A 6,318-nucleotide genomic window follows, 5' to 3' on the forward strand; every position below is an offset into this window, starting at 1 on the left:
CCTGTGTGTTTGATACAAGGACTCTAACATCTAAAGTTAAATTATATTGCAGGTTTTCAGTTTCCTAAAGACGAGGGTTCTTCATTTCTAAATAACAAGTGGGAAGTTTCAGGTTCAAACTTGTAGTATCTGTCAGCTGTCAGATGTCTCCCTGTTATAACGTTGCTTGATAACGGTTGTTAGTTGATAGTTTCCGGTCGTGGGACTCGAGGGCCGTATCCTTGAGTCCAAGGAGAGTTGACTGGTCTCAGCTGGACCAATCCCCTCTCCCTGGTTCACCTGGATCTGCTCACTGATGGAGCAGATCACTGGAAGATTTTTTAGCCTGTCCCTTGTGTCTCCATGTGGAGGGGACACTCCCAATGAAGGACACTTCATATCAGAGTGTAGGGACAAGGGAGTAGAGGCCTCTAGTGGACACAGAACTGAGTTGATTCTACTTGATTCCTTAGAGGCTAAAGGAAGCTGAAGAACAGAGAATCCTGCTGCTCTACAGTCCAGTGTGAGGTTAACTTATATTATATGACCATGACCATATTTGCTCCTAAACCTTATCGGTAAAATAAACGTTTCCACATGGAAATTATATATTTTGTCAACTGATATTTGGACTTGTCATGTCGTCCATCTTTATTTACTGTCAAGGGTTAACACCAGTCTACATTTAGTCTGAGTTTCCATTGAGATTAGAAGTTTCTATCCTCAAACATCTCCTGAACCGTGGTGGATATAACTGAGTTAAAACATTGTTCATTGGCTGCTTCTTCAGACTCATCTCTGACTCTGTGCAGGCTCCTCAGTCTCATACCTGCACCGATGAATGAATTAGCGTCCTCGTTGCTTGTCCTGCGTTTGTGAGTCAGAACTAATGAGCTGTGTCTCAGATCGTTGTTTATTCACGTCCGTGGGACTCGAGCAGTTCGGTGAGTGTGTACGTTTTCTTCAACCACTCGATATTTTACGAGGCGTTTCAGCGTAGACTTTGTCCACGAGCTTCAGTCGGGACCAAAGCTGTCGGCCAAGTTTCCCTTCACGTCTGTCAGGCCTGTGTGTGATCGACAGTGTTTATATTCATGCTGTGTTCAGGAACGAGGACGAGTTGTCATGTTCCTCTACAGAAACACACACAACTGCCAGCTGACTCTGAGTCCGTGGAGCGTGATGTCAAAAGTGTCATTGTGGGTCATCGCCACCGCAGCCTCCCGACGTGTGGTCTGCACCGTCCCACATGCTGTCCACCATGCTGTTCACACTCCACTGAGGGTCTCTGAGACACAACAGACCCCCCCCCCCCCCCCCCCCCCCCCCACCCCCCAGAACTTTCCTTCTTTCAAAGCTCAAGGTCCAATGACAGCTCTGTGAAACGACAAGACGCATCCTGGGAGAAAGAGGGGGGGGGGGGGGGGGGGGGAATTAGCCGGAGAGAGACGCTGCTGCTTGTTTGTTGTTGTTGTTGTTGTTGTTCTTTCAGCTCAGCGTCTCTTGGCCGAGCTACAAAGCAACACCTGTTCACCGGTAACACACAGACCCCCTGAAGAGGGAGTGTGTGTCTGTGTGTGTGTGTGTGTGTGCTAATATGCATCAGGGAACCTGAAAGAAAACCGTTATGACCGCAAATCATGATTGTTTCTTTTGCCACCGTGACTTCACCTCGGCCAAGGAGCTTCTGTTTTCACCCCAATCCATTTGCAAGATTATGGAACATCACCGAGTGTATTTTCTACAAACCTCTGGACAGATGTTGGTCCGAGAAGAACCAACATTACATTTTGGTGAAGGTTCTGATGGGGGGGGCAGATCCAGGATTTAATTTCACTGTCTTTAACAAGACGTTTTTGGCATTTTCATTTTCCCCGGGGAATTGATGGTTTGGAGAAATTTGATGCAGCTTTATTTCTATTGATGGTGCTGTTGGGCCTTGGCTGTGTTTTATTCTCTTCCGGGTGCTTTTGTAGTTATTATGGGATGGTTTCAAAGTCCTTGTCAGACAGATGTTGGCCGAATCGGCTTCAGACCCTCTTCGGTCGCTCTCACACACCTCACACACACCGATGCTTGGATTTTCAATAAGCCCAGACGAGCTCCACGCTGCAGCTGAGTGTGCTGGTGTTTCTCTTCTTCGTTAATTTGTCTTAATTAACCAGAGTGAATCTTCCCTGTGTAACGTGAGCTGTGTGAACCACGAGAGGTCTGAGCTCCAGGTGATGGATCCGAGGGCTGAACCAGTCGTTCTCAGTGAAACCAGCCGCTGGCCGTCGCAGCAGATGAAGAACAGATGCAGCCACAGAGAGAGAGAGTTCAGGTGTGAGACTCTTTCCTTCAGGTCCGGAGCTCCTGACGCTGTGGGTTCCAGATTCCGGGCGATGACACGTCTCCCGCTGGGTCCTGATTGGAGGTCTTCAGCTCCCGGTGCAAACAGCTCAGAGCAGCTGATCCTGGACCTGGAGCCGAGCCAGCGCACAGGGACGAGGCCAGAGCTCGTCCTCACTCGCTGGTTGTGTTGGTTCTGCTGGAATTTGACTTTGTGACATTAGCGGGAGGAGAATATCTGAAATACTTGAAATCCCATTCTCTGCTGCCGGTTAAATATAAATGTGACGCCGTCTGACGGTTTACATTTTTTAATCAGAAATGTTTTTCAATTCAAAACCAATAACAATGTCAGACTTTTGACAGGTTGTGAAATTTAATAAGAAGCCACAGAAATGAACAGATATTATTTACCTTAGTGTGATTGTGGCCCAGATGAAGCCAGAGAATTATTTACAATCTAAAATATCACTGATATGAAGCATTGACCCTTTCATCTTTTTGACAGATTGACATTGAAATCAGTTATATTTACTTTTAGTTTTCCAAATTCTTTCCTGATTGTGATGGGAAAAGTTTCTCTGTTCTCTGACTGGGACGGTTTTATATCTTTGATTTCCTGAGGCAACAGTAGATTTAACCCCATTACATTAATTTCAGGTCAAACCATCTTGTCTTTGAACCAGCAGATCTCAGAACTGCTCTCTGTGTGAACATCAACGCTCCATCCTGTGATGTTGAGCAGATTGAACTGCAGATTTGATCTTACACTTGTTTCCTGGAACCTTTACAAGGGGTCCGTCTCTTTGTTCTGCTCTTAATGGTTCATCCACTTTTTTCCTCTGCAGAAAATCTTTTGAAGATATTTACATATATCAGTCTTTCTTCCTTGAAGTGGCCTCTGGGCGGCCGCTGGTTGAACACAGAAGATAAATCTGCTCTGGTTCTTCTCACAGGAAACAGTCGGACTGATCTTCACTCATCCGTTATCCACCTCTGCATCCGGCCCTGGCTCGGCCACCATACGTCTTCATCTGGACCTTTCATGGTTCCTGAGCTCAGGTTTGAACTGAGGATATAAGTCTTACACAAAAGTAAACACATGTCCAACACAAGCATACGTCTTCATGCAGCCTTTGATTTTCCCCTTTGTCCCGATGAAGCCCTGATTTCTATAAAGAAAATGATCTTTTTGTTGTTGTTGTATAACTTTTCAGAAACTGGAGACACAGGAGTTTAGATGCTCAGCTCAAATAAGTCTTAATGGTTTCAATGGTGCAAGAATTTGAATAAACTCTAAGGTGATTTGTTGACATTTTCAAACAGACCTTGGGGAATGAAAATGCATTTTTTAGTTTTTTCCCTTTATGAAGTACATTTTTGCACAATTAAAGTAGTAGTAGATAACACTGGCCTGACATTAGCAACATCCTAAAGTTTATTCATGGCTGCTGCATTTAACAAACTAACTGACAGTAGGTTTCAGGAACAGAGTATGTAGACCTACAGGGAGAGTTAATGATCACAGATTGAATATTTAAAAAGTATAAAGTTAATTCTGACGCGTGGCAGTTGGAATTCAGTAGCTCTTCATTAGCTTTATGAATGAGTTACTTAAGTAACTGAGCTTCACACTCGATCCAGCACGGCTCCTGTCTTTCTAGAGAGGAGATGTAATCAAATCAGAATTCAAATGACATCTCAGCAGTGTCATAGAGATCAAGTCCCTCCAGACTTACTATGTGTTTCCTCTGAGGCCTGTGAGGAGATGTGTGTGTGTGTGTGTGGGTGGGTGTGCGTGTGTGTGGTGGACGGCTGTTGGTTGTAAATAAGTAAGAGTACCCTCTGCTGTTTTAGCGGTACCCTGCATGACAGTCCAGCTCTCCACCCGAGCCCGGAGAGAGGGCCGGGCTCTGCGGTCGTTACCACGGCTGATACAAGCTGGACTGAGTTCGCTGACACGAGGCCTCAGAGAAAAGTGAACGCCGAGGCTGTTATGGAGATGCACTTCAAACGTGGAGAGGGGGGCAGAGCGGTGGAATGTGTAACAAAGTAATTTGAGCGCGGTCGGAGTCTTCGGCTCCTGCTGCGAGAAACACGGACACTACATCATGGACGTCAACCAGCAGCCGACCTGCTGGAAGTACAGACCAGTTCAGGACTGAGACAGTGGGGAAAGGTTTTCTTATCAAAAAACAGCTTGAAGCACAATATTGTAGTTTAAGTACAAAGTGAGAAATGTTGAATATTCTAATTTTAGTGGCTTTAATGAACTTTTTAGATTCTGTGCAAACACTTGAGCTGAATTTTTAACTTTTACATTTTCCTTCTGTATATATGTGATATAAATATATATTTATTTAAATGTAACGCCTTTCATTGGTATAAACATTGTGTATAACCTAAATAACTTATTATATGTATTAATAACTTATAACTTCACAAAATTATCCAAACATTTGTGGCTGAAAAGTTTCATGACATATTTAAACTTTACACTGAGACTGACACGTACTTTTCTTCAGTGTTGATTGATGTAGAAATATCTACAATCACTATATGTCTTTATTTAAATTTGTATTATTTTATTAATTGGTCTTTAATCTATATATTTATCATGAAAACACACAGATTAAATGATTCAGAGTTTAACATCGTTGTCTCAGATCGTGCTCATGTTCAACTCAACAGATTCTGCATTTGGTGTTATTAAATATTTAAGGTCACAATAATTAATTTGAAAATACATTTGAGAAAATATATATATATATATATATATATTTAGATTTAATTATAATCTTGCGCAAGTTACAAAAAGGGAAACAAATAATTCCATAATCTGTTTGTGTTATCGCCTATTCATTGTCATTACACTCAATTTCCTTTATTAGTTTAATTTATAAACTTTATAAATAAATTACTAAAGCATGAGATAGACATTGAGACAGCAATGTGTGTATGTATTTATCCATAAGTATATATATTTGCAAACGTACATGTGTATGTATTATCCATATACATGTGTATGTTGAGTGGTTTTCGGATCACGTGCCTCTAATTTCTTTTCACTGATTTGTTCCTCTTCAGAGTTTGAGTCAGAGAAACAGGTGCAACCTTCATATCTGAGCTCCAGAGGCTTGGGCTTCAGCACGATGTGAGGAATCCCGAGTCGTGCCCCGGGTCCAGGTAGCGTCCCGCAGAGACACCCGCTCAGCGGCATGTGGGATCGTCTCCGAGTGGACGTGATGTGTAAATTTGTCCCTGTCAGCGGAGCCGCAGATTGAGTGCATTGTGGGTCAGAAATAGTGCAAATGCACCGGGGAGCTGAGCTGTTTGTGTATATTTAGACCTTTCAAAAAAAAAATAAGGATGTGACAGCGATATCGTAATCAGACGGCAGCAGGAGGAGCCGGCCTTGTGTCAACCAAGATGACGACTTAAAAACAGATTGTGATGTGTGCGAGCCGGCAGCGGGCCAAGACCCTGTCGCTGCGGGAAGTGGATACCTCGGATCTGAACTTCTTCTGTCACAGCCTCGTTAGCTCGGTGAGCTGAGGGCCCCTCGGTGCAGTAGAGGGCCCCTCGGTGCAGCTGAGGGCCCCTCTGTGCAGCTGAGGGCCCCTTGGTGCAGCTGAGGGCCCCTCTGTGCGGGGCCTCCTGCACCGAGCAGATGCTGCAAGGGACGAGGTTTGTGGCTCCAGTTATTAAGAACCTGCTTCAAAGGTTTAATATGTGACAACTCTTCATTCAAATGTTTAAAAACACATTTTGTTTACTTGTTTACAAACATTATCCCAAATGTCTCCAACAATGTTCGAACCCTGAGGAACCCACACTTTAATCAAAGTAACAGGACGATTCACTTTGGAGTCCATCATATCTGCTTCACCGGCGACTTTGCCCGTCTCTTCTTTGACTTGACAAACTTTGAGTTCGTATTGTTCACTATTATTCGCCGTTTGCTACGTAACGTGATTAAAACTTCAAGAAATTATGTCACGAACATGA

Source organism: Platichthys flesus, chromosome 3 (assembly GCF_949316205.1).
Source record: "Platichthys flesus chromosome 3, fPlaFle2.1, whole genome shotgun sequence".
NCBI classification, from domain to species: domain Eukaryota; kingdom Metazoa; phylum Chordata; class Actinopteri; order Pleuronectiformes; family Pleuronectidae; genus Platichthys; species Platichthys flesus.